This window comes from Lepisma saccharinum, chromosome 4 (genome assembly GCF_977018435.1).
Source record: "Lepisma saccharinum chromosome 4, izLepSacc3.1, whole genome shotgun sequence".
In the NCBI taxonomy this organism is placed as follows: domain Eukaryota; kingdom Metazoa; phylum Arthropoda; class Insecta; order Zygentoma; family Lepismatidae; genus Lepisma; species Lepisma saccharinum.
In genome coordinates, this window is record NC_139232.1 from 109728848 (window position 1) to 109751179 (window position 22332).

General features: G+C 38.7%; 1 protein-coding gene across 1 annotated transcript in view; it reads right to left on the reverse strand.

Moving 5' to 3' along the window:
• Positions 1–22332, reverse strand: part of LOC145987324 (putative fatty acyl-CoA reductase CG5065) — a 95328-nt gene extending 72996 nt beyond the window's left edge. The window contains exon 1 of the mRNA XM_083121845.1: positions 22235–22332. The gene's annotated coding sequence lies outside the window, so the exon portion shown is untranslated. The remainder of the gene's footprint in view (positions 1–22234) is intronic.

Genomic DNA, 22332 nt, shown 5'->3' on the forward strand with positions numbered 1-22332 from the left:
ACAAATAGCAGTGACGGCGATTGGGTTCCAAAGCTGAGGGCCGGGGGGGGGGGGGTGCAGGACAGTTTACTTTCCCTTAGCAGATAAGGTTTAGCATAGTGCGGGGGCAAAAGTGGCAAAAAGTTGAAGACAACTGCCCCCCAATGCCCCCCTAATAGCCGCCACTGACAAAGAGCTGTTCATCAACAAAGTGATACAGGGAGGTTATTTCAGTCGTTCACCGCCAGCGTGACGGCCGTTCGTCGGAGTCTTCATGCAACAGGTCCCGGCAAATTGCATTACAGGAAGTCCGTAACAGAAACTGCTTGTTTTCTAATGTTTCCACTTTTCACAATTACAGTTACAATTACAATTGAAATAAGCACGTACCTTGTCGCAAGGATGCTGGAAAAGGTGCCCTCCCAAATACAAATATTTCTGGCACCTTATTTCTGACATCTAATCTTAGATTAGACATCGCTACTTTATCCTCAGTTGTCGCGACAGCGCCGGCAGCTTATCGGAGGTTGGGGGAGTTGTCAGCCGCGAGAGGGCGCTTCAAACTGCACGTATCGGCAGTGATGCCAACCGTAGGGACATGTCCCTACGCATAGGGACTTTTCACTAAATTTCGCCCGCGTAGGGACGTAGGGACAGATTTTGCCAAATGAGGGAAATCGTAGGTACTTTTTTCAATCTTGGAAAATTACATTTTATGTATTAGTTTATCTGGATACTTTAGCGAGGAGGAAAAAAAAGAACTAACTGACAAGTCTCCATCAGAATTTTGGAACATGTTATCGGTTACCAAAAACTTTCAAGGCACGTTCTTTTTTGAAAACATTTCCACTCTCGCGAAAATAGTGCTAACATTGCCCCATTCTAACGTGGAAACGGAAAGAATATTTTCAATGTTAAGTGATAGAAAAACAAAAAAGGGAAATAAAATGGGACCAAAATTGTTAAAGACTGCAGGAAATACAGCATATATCACCAACCAACATCTATCTCTTCACAGCAACACCATGTATGACTTCAAATAACATAATCAATAGTAAACGACTCAACGTTATTCATTAGGGGTGTGCGGGATCCCGAAAAGTCAGGACCGGGATCGGGAAAAAAAAATTACCGTCCCAATCCCGACTTCGGGAAATGACTTCCCGACTTTTCGGGATCCCGAGCAGTCGGGAAATACCGAATGGTCACTTTAAAAAGTCGTTAATTCTCGACGTTTTCTGCATTGTAAGTTTTTGGAACTTATCGAAAATTGTAAATTTTTATTCTAGAAATGCAAAAACAATCACTTAAAGTGAAAATGACTTAAATTTCCAGTGCTTCGGAAAATTTCGAACATTTCCCGTCCCGAAAATTTTCCGACTTGGTCGGGAAATTGCAAATTTTTCAGTCCCGAATGTCGGGATTTAAAAAAATTACCGTCCCGATCCCGTCCCGACCCAAAAAATTCTGTCCCGCACACCCCTATTATTCATTAAGGCAAGAATTTACAATACCGGACCCTTCTGTAATTTCTATGCTACGTCTTATACTCACGAAATAATTAGTCGTGATGATTTATCTCAAGTTAACATGTTGGGGTGAGGTGAAAAAATTGTTCATTAACGTGTAGAAATTGTAAAATAAGCTTTTCAATTCTCGCAATGATTCTCCGTATACAAGTATGGTAGCCATATTTGTTGATATGAACAATTGACGTTTGCAATTAGTTACGCTTTCTACAGCGTTGCCACACTGCTGATTTCATACTTGGAGAGCATGAATTGTGTAATAATGGCGGAAGAGAACAGTAAAAAGTTGTTAATGTTGTACAGATTGTTAGGTTGAGTGTGCAGGAGGATGGCTGTGGGCTAATTAATAAACTTATGGATTTCAGTATATTGCCCAAAGAACGTCCTTACATGTGACAGCGACAATCACGATGTAGAAGAACTAATTTGATTACAGGTAAATTTGGCAACAGTACATCAATCATAAAATTGCAGGATACGAAAATGGCGTCTTCGATGATGAACGTTTGCCGTTAAAGTGCTACGAAAATAAGATTTTTTATCGGTTCGTAATCACCATTAGCGCAAAACCATTCACGGATAGCCCCACTGACCATTCTCGGTAAGGTTAGGTTAAGTTAGGTTAGGCAAGGCAACCATAGTTAAAATTTGGGCTCGAAAAAAACATGCACGGGTAGCCCAACAAACCATTGACGGATAGCCCCACGAACCATTCAGGTACGGTTAGGTTAGGATAAGCAAACATAGTTAAAATTTGGGGTCGTAGTAATATCATGAATGTATATTTCGTTTTTTAAGTATTGGAAACACAAAATCTTCCGGTAAATAATGAGCAATCGTGCCGATCGCGGACCACTCAATTTAACTTATTTTGCAATTTCTACACGTGACCCACAAATTTTAACTTCAAATTCGTGATTAGGAGGCCTCAATTAGTGAGTATGCCAAATATTACAAAAATCGGGGAGGGGTCCTGTACAGTAAATTCGCTCCTTCATTAATTGTGGAAGCACCGAGCAGAAAGATTTGGTAAGTAAATGTGTATATTTTATCTTCTGTCTTGCATGCTCATGAGGTGTTTTTTTTTTTAGTCGCTTTACGTGGAGCAGGAACATTTGGTCAGTTGTAGGGACATTTTGACTACGTCTGTAGGGACATTGCCGAAAAATGGTTAGCAACACTGTCAGCTACCAGACGTAGTCACTGTACGTTCATGTTCACTTCTGTTTGCGTTTATCAGTACGCGTGTTGTTTATACTGTGTTATTGTAATGTGCTACTCATGGCCAGTGTTTATTGTGTGTTAATTGTTATTCATTCATTACTTATGCCGTTAAACAAATATACTCTTGAACAGAGAGTTTTTATGTACGATAATTACGTGAAAACGAATTCTTGCAGAAAAGTGGTCAGGGAATTACGAGAGACAGGATCTCTTGAACCTAAGAAGGTTCAAGGAGGTCATTTTCAACATCTCTTATAACACAGGAGGTTAGTGATCATCATTATTATTACTTTTAAATATCATTTTACGCTTTCGGTTTGCTTTATGCGCCGGGATGCTGTCTTCCCTTAATGTCAACTGAGGATAAAGTAGCGATGTCTAATCTAAGATTAGATGTCAGGAATAAGGTGCCAGAAATATTTGTATTTGCGAGGACACCTTTTCCAGCATCCTTGCGACAAGGTACGTGCTTATTTCAATTGTAATTGTAACTGTAATTGTGACAAGTGGAAACATTAGAAAACAAGCGGTTTCTGTTACGGACTTCCTGAACGCAATTTGCCGGGACCTGTTGCATGAAGACTCCGACGAACGGCCGACACGCTGACGGTGAACGACTGAAATAACCTCCCTGTAGATGTTTATGGAAAGGATGAACGACGAAATCAGCTTCCATTTAAATAGTGGACTCAAGTCTGAACTTGACAAAAACGTCATGGCATTTTCAATTGAGTTTCAATTTTATGATTTGTAAAACAATAATAATAATTGCAACGTCCTCCAGTTGGACACCAGTCGTCACAAAGTTAGTTCGCTGCTACTTTTGTCGGTAACATGAGACGCTTTTATCACTCATCAGGGCTTGCTGGGTAGAAAAGAAAACACATTCTTTTCAAAGTTAAATACAGTTTTATAATCGCTTATATTTCCTAATCACTTACCAATAAAACACTAGAACATTCAATATTAACGTTGGGCAAGTCACTCACATATAACGAAAATCAAATTACATAATTAATTGTTTACTTTCAACTTATCGGCAAGAAGAAAACTCGAAAACCCAAAATCTATACTTCAATTCTCTCCGTTTCCAAGTTCTTCTTCTTCTTCACCTTCACCTGTTTTTCAAACCCAGTCTGTCGTCAGGTGAGGAACATTCAGGTGGGTTCACTTCCTCGGCTGGGATGAGAAAGTGACGTCAACACGAACAGATTTTGACGTATATATAAAAGTTCCAACTACAACTGTATCAGTCTAACTATAATTGTCTGTGACAACTTGCACATTATTTGAAGTAACAAACATTTAAAAAATCTTAACTTCTTACATAAAAGCTTAAACTCTCAGGTTCGTTACATAATACAAAGGTTAAATATGAGTTTTTATGACTAAATGAAGGGCAACATATGACATCTTACTCCGCCTCCAGTGCTTGAAGCATGCCTTGCCCATGGATAAATGCCGTGGGTGGAAGGGGTGCATGTGCAAAATTATCCTAGTGGGGGGTAGTTTATGACAAATTTCTTAACTGGAGTTGGATAGCATTACCCCACAATCCCTCCACTTTGAGCACTGATGCACCCCCCACACTCTCCTCAATAAATAATTCTGTGGGTGGCTCAAACTACAGTATTATTCTATCTATCAAAGTGGCAAATTATGATGTTCATTTTCTTTGAATTTTGACGCTGTAGTGGAATTTCATATAAAATTATATTTTCACATCATGATTATATTCTATAATTAAAGGAACAGTGTATATTAATTATTTCTGATTGAAATATTTGAACACTATTTCCTGTAGGTAGTACTTTTTTAATATGATTTCAGAAGTTCTGATATTTTTAACTATGCCAAAGCCTCCCCGATGGGGCAGTGGTAGCGTCGTTGCCTTGTAATCAAGGGGTCCCGGGTTCGATACCCGGTGGAGGCACATAGTGGTTCGGATCCCACTTTAAACTGTAGGTCCAGTCCCGATTAGTCTTACTGTGCATAAAACACTGGACTTAAAGCACTAACTCAATCAATTAACTATGCAAAAATCAGTGATCAGAACACTACATTTTAAAAGTAGCTTCGCTACAGCTGCCGCTACTCATTCATAAATGTAGCTTCGCTACAGCTACAACTACATTTACCAAAATGTAGCTCGCTACGCTACTCATGTGCGCTACTCGCTACTTCGCTACTTTTGCACTACTTCTGCATAAAAAAAAAAATTGAAACAACCACATGGATATTTAAAAGAAGCCCCTAGTATGATAGTTGTACTTACTGGAAAATAGATTCCTATTTACTATCATAATTCCCGTAATTCGTTAGATGTTTGCTCTAACATTGTGGATAGCTGGGGGAGGATGCTGCTTTAGTATAGCTAAATGAGCAACATACAATACAATAATGGGGGAACCCCCGAATGTATCCTAACCTCCACCCGCATACATTCGAGGGTATGCGCATGTCCCAGTGCCTCTGATATAAACTGGGACGGCAGTTGCTCGTATTACGGTTCACCCATTATTGTTGCACACACCACCTTTATTTAAATTATCCTTTACTACAGTACACACACACACACACACACATATATATATATATATATATATATATATATATATATATATATATATATATATATATATATATAAAACAAATATAAGAAGAGAAAAAAAAATAACAGCTAAATGAGCAACAGGTGGAGGGATATTTTACGTAAGTTTCCTGTTGGGAATGTTTAACTGAAGACACAGTGGAAATTTTGTCACCTTGTAATGAAAGGGCCCCAGGTTCGATACCTGGCAGAGGCACTAGTGATTCTGATCCAGTCTCGATTAGCTTATCTGTGCATAAAGTGGACTCAAAACAAAAACTCCATTCCCACACTACTCATCATCATTATTCATCATTATTCCTTATTCTCACAATTAGCCAAAAGTGGCAGAAGGCGACTCTAGATAATAAAATATATATAAAAAAACATTCTTCCTCATTGTCATGATTACCAAAAGTTACAGAAAAACAACGTAAAAGTAGAAGAACTGCATACATTTGGAAACTGTATATTATTTTTTTATTAACTAAAGAAAATGATCGTTTCTGCATAAAGTCAATAACTCGTATATACTTTTTACAAAATCATAAAATATGTCGAGGAAACTGAAGTGTAAACCTGATTGTGAACAGATATTATGACGAAAATAATTGTAATTCTAGAAAGTGTATGACTATCATTCTCGTAACAATAATAATTGCTGGTGAGATCATGTGTACTAACAATGATCAATGCTGAAAACGTACTGAGCCACTGAATGCTGGCACTATTGCATTGTCATTGTCCATCCATTGATGGCTCGTTTTTGCACTGCAAGAAGAGTTTTACACAGTAATTAATTACATTTACCTGTCTCTTACACCAAGGACATCCACAGGATTTGTTCCAGGCGTGTTTTTTTTTTCATGGGTACAGCAAATGAGGCATGTTTCTCCCCAAAATAGCGATGCAGCTAAGAAAAACGTAGCTGTTAGCCAGAATATATTCACATATGCCAGTTCAGTTTAGTTATCTGGATATTAAATTTATTCTATACTAATGAAATAAATTACGCAGATATCTATAATCTGCGATATCAAGATATTTATAATCTAGATTATACGTATTTGCATGTAATAGACTTTTTTATAAACCTCCTGCAAATAAGCGTTATTGATGATTTTTTCTTTGACGCTGTGGTCACATTCAAAATTTTCCTCAAAATGCAGAGAAGAAATGTAGCTGTAGCGAATTTTTTTCTACAACTACAGGAATTTTGTAGCTTCGCTACAGCTACAGCTACAATTTTGAAAATGTAGCGCCGCTACAGCTACCGCTACAAAATTTTGTAGCTAGCTACAGTAGTGACGCTACAAGTAGCGCGCTACTTCCGACCACTGGCAAAAATAATCCAGACGTCACAGAAAATGAGAATAGTTGTTTAATTGGAATCGCCAGAGTCCTACAAACTCGTAATAAACCGTATGCAATCAATTGTCCTTATCTGGCGCGAGGCTCCTAGTGCCCCAAGATGCCCCTCCATAGGGTCAGCTCAACTATGGGGATGAATGATGATTAGACGAAATTGATGAAGAGATACTTAGAAAGAAACGTCCGTGTTCAGGCAGGGGCTCGAACCCGGAAACCTCGTGTGCTGCACGTAAATTGAGCTTAGGGATCTAGACCCGAAGATTATCACAGATGAGTTTCTTAATCACACACAAACCAAGCAACTGCTTCAATGAGGAACTTTTAATGAAAGTGAGGTCAAGGTGGTTTGTGAAATTTAAGCAAAAAACGGAACAAGTTGTTCTACTTGTTATTATAACCAAGAGCACATTAACGAAAAACATATTTGTGATACAAACTCGAAACTGATTACAGATCTTGCGCTATTAAAGTGGACCAAGGTTCTTTCGTAGCCACGGCGAAAGTAAATCGGTCCACACTTTATTACTAAGCCGCCAGTGTGGCATAACATTTGTATGATGGACGTGGCAACATTGTTTTTATGCCATTCTAAGAAACATGATCGAAGTACACGACCAATATTGGGTTGACGTACGTAATAGGATAGTGCTTCTTGAAGCAACAGGAAACAATGCGCATTGCTTACACATGCTTTGCTCTCAACCCAGATATAAAGCTGGGTTGCAAGGTAAAGTGATACGAGTTTTTCTCATCCGGAAGTACTTTTCGTTGTTGAGTTTGTTTTGAGTCCACTTTGTGCACAGATAGACTAATAGGGACTGCACCTGGAGTTTAAAGCGCGATTGGAACCACTGTGTGTCTCCCCTCCACCTGGTATCGAACCCGGGACCCCCCGATTTCCTGGAAGGACGCCGTCCCGGACACCCTACTACGCGCGCGCGTAGAATGAGACAAAGAGATAGAGAAACAGGGAAGAAGAAGAAAGATATTAAAATGAAAGAGAAAAACGGAGGTAAGGAGGTAATTTTCAAGGACAAAACCAATTACGTAATATGATCATCGGAGCAGACATGTTATTGCTTGTTTGAAAATCCCTCCCCGCCTCCGCCCCCCCTTTGATGACATCCTCAGATTCGTAAAGAGGCAAGGTAGCAAATCACAAAGCAAATTGGAGATGGTGTGACCAGCACCTACGCTTCAATCGCTTCCGCAGGCACAAAGTCTGGCTCAAGTATTATGCAACCAAGGAAATTATGGTTTCCTACTCAAACAAAATGAACACTTCTTTGAACACTAAAATGACTATTTCTAACTTTCATTACCTTAATAACAGCCCATATGCCTAATGAGAATATGATGTAAAAGACAGAAGAAGGAACGGGGAGTATTCAGTAAACCGAGAGGTAAAAATGAAGAAAAAACAAGAAAGAAAGAAAAGGAGATAGAAAGAAATAAAGAATGAGACAGAAAGAGGAGATGCAAAAAGAAAAAGAGAGTGGTAAAAAGGAAAAAGAAGGGCAGAATCCACCTCAAATTGTTTCGTCCCTCCCCCCCCCCTAAGTCAACCCAAACCAAACAAAATTGTCTTGTGACGCCACAGGATGTGGTGAAGATAGCCAGCGTAAAAAAATGAAGAAAAGGTTAATTATGGAGTGCTAGACTAGACATAAATTAGTTAATTTAAATAATACATTAATGAACAGAATGACTTGTACGTCACGGACACTGCTGGCTTGTAATGAATGCATTGACTTTCAATGGAATCGTTAGAAGCCGGCAGTGTCCGTGACTGAACAAAGGTTCCCACGAAATTCTATTATCTGGACGCATGTAAGTGTACTTGTGGGAACGTATACGTACATAAATACGTGCTCAATATCTGCATTAACGTGTGAAAACACAAGAAAAACATTCAATCAATGCCGGATCTAAGAGAAATTAATACAACATACACAGGTAAAGGTAAAGTTTCCTGTGCATGTAGCACCGTGCCATGAAGGCACATTTAGGGTATGTGGGGGCCAGGACCCCACATATTTTCGATGCAGGACATCCTGGAGGTGATGTGATCAGCACCACGCTCCGGCTGCATTTACACCCCCTCCCCAAATGGGTACCATTTGATTTTATGGTAGGTGGACCCTGGATCAGCTTTTTGCGGGGACAAAGCCGGAAAAATTCCGACCTTAGATCAAATCAGGCTACAATTTCACGAGAAATGCTGTGGTGAAGGTTTCTTCAACATATATTTAATCAGCAGTGGCGTCTCGTCCCTTGGGGCTTCCGGGGCTTAGCTCCTAAAGAAAAACGGACGTATTCACGTAATTATCAATCACCATAACGCATAACTATCACACAGTCTTTTAAAAGGTGATTTTTACCCACGTAAATTCATCGTCTGTTGCAATGGATACGACAGCGCTCCTAGCGGCATTGATGTCAATTATCGTTTTCCGGGGCACGTCGCAAAGGAAGGCGTGGCCTACACCCACCTACGCTACAGTGAAGGTCACATGCTAGCAGAGAGAGGAGGGGAGAGTGCAATGGATTTGAGTGCTGATTCGGGGCTAGTTTCGTTGCGTCGCGTTCGATCTCGCGTGTTGTTCTGTAGTGTTTTGGTGGCTTTCATTCACTATGTTTGAGTGAGTTCGGCAGGGTTGATGTTCGAACACAAATTGATGAAGGACATAGGCTGTCAATTACAAGACACAATGAATTTGTCCGGAAGAATAGGCATATATTAAATAGAATTATCGATTGCTTAAAATTCTGTCGTCGACATGAACTTGCTCTACGAGGACATAATGAAAGAGAACAATCTTTAAACAGAGGCATCTTTCTAGATTTATTATCCCTTCATAGAAGAGGGAAAACTAAAGAGGGAACTTCGTGTTCTTTATTGTAGTGAAGAGTTGAAAAACATAAACTCTATCAGTAGATTGCATTCATTTTTTATTTAAAATTATTTAGAGGATACCTTTTCAGAAACAGTAAAAATGACAAACATAGTTTTAATAACTCCAGTGGCAACACTGAATCTGAACGATGTTTCAGCATAGAATAGTATTCTATGGTTTCAGCACATTGAAGCGTATTAAAGTCTGCTTAAGAAATGCAATGGGACAAGATAGACCAAATGCCTTGGCACTTGCTTACAATAGAGATAGAATACATTTCAAAATAGAGGGCTTCAACGAAAAAGTAATAAAATTTGCTGAGCAGAAGAACAGGAGTCAACGTTCGTAGAAAGGTATGTTTCACAACAATACCTGTTTCTTTTGTAATCATGTGAATTGTCATTATATTTTAAATTCTTTAAAAAAATAAGTCCAGTTTTGTAGTTTAGAAGAAGATAAATACCCGTTTTTTTGTAATTCATGTAATTTATCATTACATTTTAAATTCTTTCAAAAAAGTAAGTCCAGTTTTGTAGTCTAGAAGAAAAAAATACCTATTTTTTGTAATTCATGTGAATTGTCATTATATTTTAAATTCTTAAAAAAATAAGCCCCGGCCAAATTTGAGGCCACGAGACGCCACTGCTAATCAGGAAAGAGTTTTAACTGCATGATTGTAACAAATGTATCATTCTACAGGTGTGAGAAAATAGTGTCATATTTTTTTTTTACTTTATAGGGCATCGAGTCATTATTTGTATTAATTTTGTTCAAAATGAAATGTTGTATGGCTTAATTGTAACTCTATGGAAATAATAATAAATAAATAATACGTGTATATATAATATCACATCACCACCGGTGCCGAAACCGGGAGGGACGGTCAGAGGGACCCGGACCCATCCAGTTCTCGTTTGACCCCCATATAAGGGGCCCAATGCATATTACAAAACTTTTGCACACAAGAGGTGGGAAATTACGCAGGATTCCGCTCTGAAATGGGCAGAATCAATAATGTGGGACTATCACTCAGTTTGAGGGTGTTCCTTGTGCTTGTGCGCTTACTATTTCAGTATTTCCTTTTTCAAACTGACAATGAATTCAGGAAAACACATGGCATATATTATGAATGAATATGTGCGAGAATAGAGGAAGAAGCATGGGAATACTGTAGTCTTCATGCTCTTGAATGAGCCAGTCCATTGCAAGATAGGCTCCTTTGTTTCCCTTCGGAAATGTCAAAAATCGCTCGCCCAGATGAAAATTTTATATTGGGCCTTCCTTTTTTATGTAAATATGTATGAATATATTAAACTCCTATAAAGGATTGTAAGAATAAGTATTATAAACAGAGTATGATAAAAAATCCTCAGTCAAGAGTTACATGTAAAGTATTATGTTGTATAATTACATAATCACAGTAGTGCAGCGAATTTTTTGTCCAGCTAATAAAGTTCGATGTACCCTGATATACGTATATGTTTTGTTGTCAAAGACAGTTATTGCAATTACTATTTTTCAACGGTTAATTCAAGTGTATTAGGTTCCACCTTAAGGAAAAGAAAATTGCCCCTCTTCCAGCAAACAGAAATACATCAGTATGTATGCTTTACTTAGCTTTACCCCCACAAATCTCTTAAGAAATCGACGCCTATGCACATCATTCCCATTTAAAAAAAAATGAATTGAATTCAATATGGCGGCCACTAATATAGTGGACGTCCGCTTGGAACACACCAATGTGGTTCCCCCTAAGCCTAACTGTTTCTATCTTGAACAATTGTACCCAGCCTAACTCCTTTACTTTTTATAGGGGTGTTAACGGACTTTTGAATCACCATGTAGGCCCTCGTATGTGAGTTTGTCAGCATGAGATCAAGAATTACACACACAGACATTATATATGTGTAATACATATAAAATATGTGTGTGTGTGTGTGTGTGTGTGTGAAGGTAGGTAGAGGGGGTGCCTTTGGTAATATTTTGCGGGGGGGACAAGATTTGTAGATCCGGTACTGCATACAATCAAATAAAACAAACAATTCTGTATACATAAATGTAAGTCGTTTTCCACATTTTCAGCACGTCACAGCATATCCCCCCATGAAATTTTTATATCATTTTAACAACATTTTAGCATAAATAAACTGCAACGTTACCCTATAATATACAATGGAAACGACAATGTTATGTGGCATAATTGGTTAAGCAAACGTGCAGAATTCTACCACAATGTCGAGACGTAGAATTGGTACTTCCGAAGATGCATGTATAACCTAGATTAGACGAGTTTTGTCACATCAAATATGGAAGGTCTGTGTATTAATTTCTGCAACATGATAGAACTTGCAAGGTAGGGTGTTTGACTAGTTTTTTTACAATGTAATCTCGAACTACTGATGCAAGTACACAATGCGGTCAAGAACAAGGGAATAAATAAAAATTTCATAATCAGACCATTTTCCTGTTTCTTCACGAACTTCATTATTGAATGTATTTAGTGAAAGTCAGTCATGCTTTGAACAATTTTGACATGATTACTTACTTCCGTTGCAAAGGTTGCTGAAGCAAACCACGTTACGAAGTTCATGTTCTGTTTTTTTTTCTCAGATAATTTTTAATGGATCATTTGTACAGTATTATTTATTGAAGGTTAAAACTTCACTGTAATAATGCCGTTAAACTCCTAAGCACTCTTGCTTTATCACACTTTGTACCATGGCCGTAGGCAGGAAAAAATTTCGGGGGGGGTTCATTCATAATTGTTCCCATGGGCGTCGCCAGAAATTTGAATAATAGAGATAATAACAATAATTGTACAATAATAATTAAAATTTCATAGTAATAAAACAATTTTATTCCATAATAATAATACTAATAATAATTATTATTATATTATTGTTATATCCTTGAGGGGGCTTACTCAATCCAGCAGATGAGTGAATATCCAGCACAAGTTTCTTTTTTTTTTTTTTTACGTTTCATACAGTGTGTACTGAAATGCACAATTATTATACTTCGTCATTAAACTTTAGATACCTTCAAGAGAAAAGCTTTAAAAGTTAGATGGAAATTTTAGTCATAAAGTTTTTGTTGTTTGACTTAAAAATTTAATTTTTGGAATTTTGAAAAGTGTGGAACCAGTTATTCTTTTTAAAAACTTAGCTTGGTGCATGGATTGTAACCTCAATCGCGAACGTAATGCGCTACAAAACTGGAGATCCTAGGTTTGAACTCCTATCAAGGGGGATTTTCGACTTTATCGGACAGGGAATTTAAAAGCTGGAAAGGGAATTTTTGCACAATCATAAGGGAATCTTCAGTCTATATTCCTTGTGACGCAGGAGCAACACTGAAAAGAGGACAGCTGAAGTGAAAAAGGAGGGGTCACCGGTTGGCTGTGATTCCAAGAATAAATCCTGTTTCACTCAAGTTTCAGAATTCCAAATGTATGAAAATTCTAGCTCGATCGTTTCAACATTGTCTCAATGTATTTTTGTGATGCTTCGAAAAAAAAAATTGAAAATTTGTTACAGATTTTGGTTTCTGAACTTCCATTAATCCAACATGTCAGAAGTTTCGGGGGGGGTTTGAACCCTAGAAACCCCCCCTCTAAATACGGCCATGCTTTGTACGATTACTACCATGCTCAAAAAATCAATTTGCTTCCTCGGCAGCATTGTGCAAGAAAAAGGTATTTTGCAACCGTACCAGTAGTGAGATCTACAAAAGATCTTGATACTTCTCTTGCTACTTCGGTGACAAGATTTTTTTTACGAATTCATTGCCCAGTCTGAGAGTTCAAATCCATTTTGTAGTAGCGTACTATGCAGAAGTGAAAGGAAGTGTAGCACATGTCTTGAATAAATGAATGTGAACTACTGCAAGCACACAAACAAAAAGGAACAATGTTATCGTACGGCTTTAATCAAGTTTCCTGAAAGATACTGCACACCCGGTTTGGCAGCGAAATGAGCTTAAGAACTGAATTACCAATCGGAGTTGTTTTTTAACCTTCTTTCACATTGCAAGAATTTGGACATCAACAAGACTACGTTTATTACGTACAACGCTTGCTCAACTCAAATAAAATTTTATGATTTCGGCAGAAGAAACGTTTTTGAAAAATCGAGATGTAGACATTTTCATAAGGGAAGACGTGGTGATTAGTGAAATTCTTTAAAACAACACTATTTTCAGAAGTATTCCAGCACGAAATAAACTATCAGTGTTCAAACGCAGGCATTCCTGTCCGTAGTACATTTAATTTAGTTTCCATTTTCACTATACCCATTGCTCATTTTCACTCAGTACTCAGGAATTAATTAATGTTTTGTATTGTAAACTAAATTTTATATGTATCGCTAAGCAAAAAAAAAAGTCTAGAGGCGTGAGGCGATGGGTTTGTGTCTGTGCCCCTACGTACAGTCACGGACACTGCTGGGTTGTAACAATCCCATACAAAGATAATGGTATCGTTACAACCCAGAAGTGTCCGTGACTGTACAATCCACTTGTTCGGCACATTTTGCAAAGCACCACTCACAAAACTGCACTCTACAGTTTGGATCATCTGCACTGAAAGCATGGAATCTTCTTGGAACGTAACTCTTCCAATGCCAATGCTTCGAAATGCAATGGTATACAATTTTCAGTCACCCTATATATACACACACACACACTTACATGAATTATACAAATGCTGGGCTCTCCTTTGTGACAGCAATGTGAGCGACCTGTTCACGATCTCATCACCGAATGTTCCAATTTCGAATTCTTTACTGTTTTTGATTGATTGATTTGGTTTATTTTACTTCGCTTTTCTGCCACCTTTGGCTAATCACGAAGATGAGGATGAGTGACATGATGTGATGAAATTGGTGACGGGAGACTCCCAAAGAACACCCACGCCAAGGTCTGGATTCGAACCCGTGTCTCCTAGCGCTCTGTGCAAACCAATCCGCCATTGCAGATCGGCAAATTTTGTTCTGGGTAAGGGCGTTTCTTTGCGAGTCTCCTTTCATCAACCTCACCTAATCATCATTCATCGCCATTGTCTCAATTGGTCTAAACAGACAGAAAATCGACGTGAGATAAAAATGTGACCAACTCATGTCGCTTCACCATTTTCAAACATACTAATGACTTAACTTAATTATATATCCTTGAAGTGTTCAAAACAAACATGCAGTGCCAAGTACCTAGGTATATAAACCAAAACCGAAAACAAGGATAGAAAAACAAAGTGTTACGAGTTCTTGAAGTAAGAAAATGTATTCCAGCAAGAGTAAATTAGTAGGTGCTACTGGTTAATCTTAAAGGCTGGTATTGTTATGCTTACATTTACCAACATAGCAATTCCACAGATTCTGTCTTTTTGAAAACCACAACAGCGCCCGCCGTAGCAGAACACGCAACACATCATGCATGGAGGATTATTGTGGTTAGCTCTGTAACCGCAATATGATTATTTTTTTTGCTTCTTTCAAGGGTGTGCAAAGTATGAACAACAATGTTAATTGTATATTTCCACGTTAAAATGATTGTAAAACATGTCAGCTATTGTGTGCGGACTCGGATACAGAAACATACACTTTTACAGTCGCAACTAATCTATTCACGTAAAGTTAACTTTAAAAATCTCATCTAAAAGTTAATTGATCAAATATACTGAACAGGATGCACCTTTTTTGCAAGGAAGAAAGGTTATAAAAGCCGAGCGAATTCTGGGAAATATTTCATCAAAGTTAATGACGTCTGATCCGGCGAGCAAAAAGTGTCAGAAAAAAGTAGAAGCCTTGAAGAAAGAACGATTAGAAGCACCTTCTCCGTAATAATAGTAATAATAATAATATTTTATTGTCATTAAGCTTGTACAGCAATAGACAATGTTAAGAACAAAATACATGTGAAATATATTATAAAACAATATAAAATTATAACCCGTTTTATGTTTAAGTTGCACTAAAATACAATATTTTTAATTTCAAAAAATTCTTGAGTTGATTACAATGGTGTATCAACTAACCAGGCATACAGTTTATGTTTAAATACATTCATAGGCATATTTGTCACATCAAGAGGTAGCTTATTAAATAGTCTTAATCCCAGAGCTTCATAACTATTCACGGATTTTAAGAGTCTATGATAGGGTATATTTATACGCCTGATGTTTCTTGTAGTATAGGGATGTACATCTTGTCTACTTTGTAGACCGTTTGCCAACACATGTTCACGGTGGTGTTGCGTGAGCAGGAATGACTTTCAAGAAAGGCTATTATTAGTCAAAAACAACAAAAGTATTAAGTATCAACCAGACTTCCGTCATTTTGCTAACCCGAGTGGTTAACGAACGGCGATGATTCCGTGTGAGGTAATAGTGCGGGGAATAGAAGGGCATTGTTTTCGTTGTTGCTTAAGGTGTACATTAATTCTAGAATACGCCGAATTGCCTTCCGTTTAGGTCAGTTTCCTTGCATTAAATTACCAGCCATAATACGCGTGCTTTGCAGGTCAATGGAACAGCACACACACATTATTATTTGTATCCCCCACTGTGAGTCTCCTTCGTAACTTTCTCTCGTGTTCAATTGTCTTATACCTCGGTAGAGGCACATATAAGGGTAGAGGCACATTGAATAGTACTTCGGATCACACTAAACTGTAGGTCCGGTCCCGATTAGTCTGAGCATAAGGTGGACTTGGCCGACTGAAGACATATTTGAGATCTACAATGGGGCAGAAGAGGCTAAGCAGCTTAGCGGTACTCCACATACATCAAACTGTGCTTGATAATTTGGACCTGAGACCGCTCGTTAATGAGTTCATAAGGAATAACCCAGTGCGTAGAGCAACTTTTGCTTTATTTTGAAATTATGTTCATAATTTTTTGTTGTGTATGTCACTTTATATCTTAGTGTATAATATTGTAGCAAGAACAAAAAAGTAATAGTAAAACTATTTTCCTGAGATTTGTGTTAGCATTTATGTAAATAATTAAATAAATATTGTAAATATTTATTTTTATGGGTACGTCAACACTAAGGTTATTTGCACCCGTCACATGTCCTTTCTTCACAGGTCTGTTGCGGACATTTAAACGCACCCATGACCTCGCCGGGATTCGAACCCGAGACCACCGGATCAAAACGAGTTGAGTCGACCACCACACGGTCAGCTACCGAGGGAGGGAGGGAGTGAGTCATTCATTCATTTATTTCAGTGATCAGAGCCCACCCAATAATTTTGACAAGTCGGCGCTGCTGGTTGTAGGCAGTGGCGTAAATACCCCCCGCCCCTTGCAATGGGGGAGGGCAGTAAGAATGATGAATTAAGAAAGACATAGTTCACAAAAGTTTCCTTTTCGAACTTAAAATGCATTTGCAACCAAACATTTTATATTTATACGCCCCTACAACTGAAAACAGAAAATGTTAATCACTAGAAAAGTAGAAAGTGAATTAAGAAGAAAACCTTCATTAGCTGAATAGTCCAAGTCATCGAAGGGTAGACAACAGGCAAGAAAGTGCGCTGGCAACGTTGACTTTCAACCTTGCAAAAAGATTTGCAAATAAATTGACATGTAGGCCAAAAGACAAAATCCGATATTACCTATTCCTTTTCAATACCTTGATTTATTAACATTTTTCGTAAAGTTGGTTCACTTCCCTCCCGTTGGTCTACTTGACGCGTTCCTCGCTGTAATGTGGTTGGTAGTCTTGTAATTTTTCACAAAAATTGCAACATTGCCGTGCACTGTTTCGCTGCAAAAATATGACATCACCGACGCGATGTTGAGTTGCCAGTATGCAGGCAGCAAAACTGGCTTTTTTGGACGACTGTGGCGCCGAATGACCCACCTACGATAAGAATGTTACTGAGACAAGTTGTCTGTTTTGATGTCCTCTGTACGTTTCTGTGGTCCGTGGGCACCATTAAAATGACACCCTATATATTTTTTTACAGATTCTGTTGTATTAACCTCTCGTACCAGTTTTTACATTGATTCAAATTACATGTACAAGTACGTATTTTCATATTTGTAAAAGTGTTCCCCTGTGCTTAGCACCACGCCATGAAGGCGTATAGGGGGTGTGGGGGTAACGCCCCACACTTTCTTGATCCGGTCATGAGTGAGGGTGATGTGATCAGCATCACGCCCCTGACCGCCTTTACCCCCCAGGGTTTCCCCCAGGTACCCATGTTATTCGACGCTGGGTGTGCGCCGGGGCAGCTTCCACCGTTAGAAAAGTTCCCGGATTTGAACCGGCCGGGGATCGAACCCGGGACCTTGAGCATGGTAGTCAGACGCGTTACCGACTGAGCCACCGCGGATGTATCTAATACATGTAAGCTGTAGAAAGAAAAGCTTTTTTCTTTAATGAGTAGGGGCGCACAACTGAAAGTTGCGGGGGGGGCGGAGCGTGTTAATTACGTTACTGGTTGTAGGGTTTCATTGCAATAACGTTGCCAGGTGCCGTCAAAGTCCTTGGACTATTTGTCTCGCGCTGATGAGAGTCCACTCCTCGCGCTTACAATCGCGTGAGGGAGGAAACTATGAGCGTCCAACATGTTTGGCGACATGTATAGTGATATCTCCCGGATCGGGACCCGCCTTTCTGGCTGTGGCCCTCTGTTGCCGCGTTTACCCTAGCCCACCGTTTGGGCAAGAAATGACAACATTACAATCCCTCCTCCCCGAAGCAGCCAGCAGGAAAACAGAATTTTGTCAAAATAATCGTTCTGCGCTGTGATTGTACACGGATCCTAGCTTGACTTTACTGTAGTATATCCGACTCGAGTTCTGTCTCGTACCGCGAGCGACGTTCGGCACTTTGGGATACGAAAGTAGGCGATGATAGCCGTACACAATTGAACTGATGGCCGAATCGTTTATTTCCAGCCGCCTGTTGAAAATGCAGGGGTATAGTGGTGGTAGTGGTGCTAGTTTAGTTTAAATAAATTTAATAGTTTGCTATTTTTCGTATTTTCTTGGTTCCTTCCTACATTTAAAAATAAGTCCTACAGAAATGTGACACCTTAAAGTATTCGCAATTTATTAGCATGCTTCACGTTATCAGTAGGGGAGAGTCGTACAGTACCGGCCGTCCTACAGTATCGGCCAATTGCTAGTTCGAACATTTGACGCTACATAGGAGAGAAGGGTGTGTATTCGTGTGCGCTATAGTTCGGGGTCACCCGCTTTCACGCAGTATTGTGAGAGCTGTGCCTGTGTTACTGTGAAGAGTCAAGTGGCTGCATGAGAGAAGTTATTTCTGGGCCCTGGTGTTCATGTTCGAGGTGTTTGATTTTATTGTCAGATTCAGTTTATCGGTATTCTATAAGGATACGAAAACCTGTAAATAGTTTAGCAAATTGATTATAAACAACGTGTAATCGGAACATTTGATACCACCTAATGATCATACAGTATCGACCAGCGACGTGTCGTCCAGTATCGGCAACACAGAATTTCATACGCACCTACTACAGTTCTGCTTGCTTTTGTTTTCAGAGTAAGATGGCAGACTAGGAGGGCAACAAAACAGGTAAATGGACTGAAGAGGCCATGAAAGAGGCGGTAAATGAGGTAATAACAAACAAAATGACAGTAAGACAAGTAGCTAGTATATATTGTTTACCAGTATATATTGTTTACCAAGAAGCACGTTAGGAGATAGATTGAGAGCAATTCAACGTGGTATGGGTGTGGACCTGACACCTCAGATGGGCAGATTTAAGAAGACGTTTGATGACGAAATGGAAAAACAATTACTTTCGTATATTAAAGACTTGGACAATAAGTTTATGCCCCTCAGTAAATAAGAAGGCAAAGGAGACAACTGTAGAAACTGCACAATGCATAATTTGTATGCATAATTTGTCTAGAGTCGTTTTCACGTTCAGAAGACACAACGGCGCTTATGGAGAAACCGTACAGTGTTGCCAATACAGCGCTAGCTCATGTCGCCGGGAAATGATGAGCTTCCTTCACAATGTAGGTGTTACATATTTTATATAAAATGATAATTATATGTAATTATTAATATTAATATTATACTGTGAACATAGATTTAATTTAATACACAGGCACATTTAATATTCATTCGCCTTTCTCTGTAATTATTTCATAGAATAACATTGAGATATGGTAATGTGTTACATATATATATACAAGGGTCGTTCAAGGTTGACCGGGACTTTTATTTCTAGACAGGAAATATACATACATAGAAGCACCAAACTATGTCAGTTTTTCAAAGTATTCCCCCTGAACATCCAGACACCGTTGCCGTCGTTGTGGAAGTTCCTTGATGCCTTTGGCGTAGAAAAAAGTAGGTTGGTGTCGTAACCACTGCAGGACAGCGTTCTTGAGTTCCTCATCTGTCTGGAAGTGCGTCTCGCCCAAATGCTCTTTAAGTGCCCCAAACAAGTGGAAATCACTGAGGCATAAATCTGGACTGTAAGGACTGTGTGGTAAAACCTCCCAGTGCACGCTGGCCAGTGTTGTTTGAGTCAAAGGGACCGTGTGGGGCCTGGCATTGTCATGGAGAAGAATGACGTGTTTCGACAACATTCCAGGTCTTTTCTTCCGAACGGTCCCACGTACAGCACCGTGAAGCACTGTTGAATAATACTGGCCATTAATTGTGACACCCTTCTCCACAAAATCCACATGGATAACACGTTTCATGTTCCAGAAGACTGTTCCCAAAATCTTACCGGCAGACGGCAGCGCTTTGCTTTTCTTGGGTGGAGGGGAACTTTTATGACACCATTCGTACACTCTTGCCCGTGACAGTGTTTGTTCACCATACTGTGCTTGCAGTCTACGCCAAATTTGAGCAGGTTTCACCTTCTCCTTCACGAGAAATTTCATTATACACCGCTGTTCCACAGCAACAGATACACTACTTGCCGCCATCTTTGTTTACACTACTGCGCATGCGCCAAATGTGTCGCAAAGGATCATGGTTACTCGCAAGGAATCATGGTCTGTCCTGCCCTAGTAATGCAGCGCTACATTGATTCATTAATATTTTACGCACGAAAGTCCTGGTCAACCTTGAACGACCCTTGTATATAAATTCATTATTGTCTATGAATTTATGTGTACGTTGGAAACTGAAAGGTGATATTCATTTCAGTATTAATGTCGATAGTAATGTAAACAAAAACAACGTGTATTTGCGACAGCAGTAATGTTGCTCACAACAGCAGCATTGGAAATAATTGTCAATTATTAAATTTAAGTAATTGCAATTCTATTATAACAAACGGAATGAAATTAATATTTTTACTGAATGGAAATAAAATAACAACTTGAAAACTTGGTGGTGATTAGCTGGAATGCTGCGGTGAGTCAGCTCAAGATGGCCAGACAACGTCCCCTTACTTCGCGCGCGGTTCGGGTTAAAAATAAACTCCAAATGCATGGAAGTAATATTTCTGGGAAACTTTGAGTGGTTATAAAAAATAATTTCATTATTTTCTTCACAACTTTGTCGCTGGAAGTTTTTACTTGGAATTACAGAACAAAAAATTGCCAGCGATGACATTTTCTACTGCACGAAAGTAAAAAAATGTCCACATACTTTATTTGAATATTTTTTAATGCGAATATGCTTTAAAGTATTGATACATTCTGAGCACCACCATCACCTATGACAATTAGAAAACCGTGTCAATTTTTTTCATAATGAATGCTTCAATTTTACGGCATGTTTCAACGTTAGGAATGAAAACAATGTAAAAAATTTGTTTTCACAGAAAATTTGCCTTTTTAATTTATCTAAAAATATGTAAACAAGTTACCAGTTTTTTGTGCTCACCATCGTATTCTCTACAAAATTTCCTGCAAAACTGCAGGTACCGATTTTACGTAAGCTAAATTTGTAAATCGAGAAATTTCACAACAGCGCGCTCGTATTTCCCATAAGAAAAGCATTGTCCATAAGAGGCCATTGTGTCTTCTGAACGTGAAAACGACTTTAGAGTCCTTTCAGGAAGATTGGGTTCAGTGTGCCGAATGTGAAGTTTGGCACTGTTGAGTGAGTAGACGAAGAAAATATTTTGTATTTTTGTGACTATTGTAAAAATGTGATTTGAACTCTGCTTTAACGGAATTATTTCCACATTTGTTAACTACCATACCTTTGTACACATAGTTCACAGTTTCTTCATAAAACTGAAGCATTTATCAATAGTTACCACCACCTAAAATTAAAATATTGACTGGCCGACAATGTTTCCAGTGATTGAAAATTCAGCTTTTCGTTTTTTGTATATACACGTATCTTGTAGTTCTGAAAACATTTCAGACAAATTAAACCAGTGCTCCTTAAAGTATACATTGAGGTATCATATTACTATGTTCAATCCGACAATCTTATAATGCTTTATCGGTTATAATCAATAAGCTTAAGGTGGCCGGTACTGTACGACTCTTCCCTACCACCATTGCACGAAAACATTTTTTGTTCCCATCTAACTAATGGCATAATGAATTCAAATACTCCGTGATGTTGAAGTTATTTGTAAGTTTCGGTTCACAACACGCCGATTCGAAAGCATAACTCAAGAAATTACAAAAATAACCGAAACATTACAAATGATACAGATGAGTTTCGTATAAACTTACCTACCCCTCAGCTTCGTGTGGCCCTACTTGCGCGTACAGCTGATAGTGTTACGATCTCTATATTCAAGTCTCCACATGTCTAGGATTTGCACCATTCCCTTG